Genomic DNA, 1,433 nt, shown 5'->3' on the forward strand with positions numbered 1-1,433 from the left:
TTGCTGATCATACCAGTCCTTGTGAGCTCTCTGCTCATGAACTCCTCTGCCTCTAGATGTTCGGAATCTCCGGTCGCATTCTATCATGCGACACTCAAAGGAATCGGTTTCACCGACTTCGCAAGCGTTAGTCGGGCCGCGTGAGCCTGAGGGCCCATCGGCATAAGTGTTCTCATCCGAGGCTAGTTTACTTGTTTCAGGGCCGACTCAATACGGCCGAGAGGGCTGGCAACCCCCAAGGCCGGGTTTCCACAGAGGCAGATTTGGTTTCCCCCTTCTCACGTTCAAATAGAAAGGGTACTCGCGACGGGAACCGCGTGAAGGTATCTGCTTGCTAACTACGCCCTTAAGAGAGTCATAGTTACTCCCGCCGTTTACCCGCGCTTTTTTGAATTTCTTCACGTTGACATTCAGAGCACTGGACAGAAATCACATTGCGTCATCACCCGCTAGGGCCATCGCAATGCTTTGTTTTAATTAGACAGTCGGATTCTCCTAGTCCGTGCCAGTTCTGAGCTGAGCGTTGAATGGCGGCCGAAGAGAACGACTACGACACGGTGAAGTATCACAGAAGCCTCGCAGCAAGGAAGATCCGTGGGAGGCCAAGGCACGGGACCGAGCTCGGATTCTGAAACATTACTGATCCATTCACCTCGCCCAGGCCCGGCACGTTAGCCAAACCCACTTCCCGACCAAGCCCGACACGCCCCGCTCCTCAGAGCCAATCCTTATTCCGAAGTTACGGATCCAATTTGCCGACTTCCCTTACCTACATTAATCTCTCGACTAGAGGCTCTTTACCTTGGAGACCTGCTGCGGATATGGGTACGAACCGGCGCGACACCTCCACGTGGCCCTCTCCTGGATTTTCAAGGTCCGAGGGGAAGATCCAGACACCGCCGCAACTGCGGTGCTCTTCGCGTTCCAAACCCTATCTCCTTGCTAAAAGTTTCCAGGGAACTCGAACGCTTATACAGAAAAGAAAACTCTTTCTGGATCTCCCGACGGCGTCTCCAGGTCATTTTGGGTTACCCCGACGAACACTCTTACGAGGGCCCGAATTGTATGCGGTTCCGCTGCCGGGTTCCGGAATTGGAACCGGATTCCCTTTCGCCCAACGGGTGTGTTACAATAATTATAATATATATATAATATATATATATATTTTTTTTTTATAAAAAAACACCGTCATCAACATAGGATTTCTCCTAGGGCTTAGGATCGACTGACTCGTGTGCAACGGCTGTTCACACGAAACCCTTCTCCACGTCAGTCCTCCAGGGCCTCGCTGGAGTATTTGCTACTACCACCAAGATCTGCACCGACGGCGGCTCCAGGCAGGCTCACGCCCAGACCCTTCTGCGCACACCGCCGCGACCCTCCTACTCGTCAGAGCTTCATAATATATATATTATATATATATATTTCTCTTG

The sequence above is a fragment of the Diachasmimorpha longicaudata genome, unplaced genomic scaffold (genome assembly GCF_034640455.1).
Source record: "Diachasmimorpha longicaudata isolate KC_UGA_2023 unplaced genomic scaffold, iyDiaLong2 ctg00000121.1, whole genome shotgun sequence".
Taxonomy (NCBI): domain Eukaryota; kingdom Metazoa; phylum Arthropoda; class Insecta; order Hymenoptera; family Braconidae; genus Diachasmimorpha; species Diachasmimorpha longicaudata.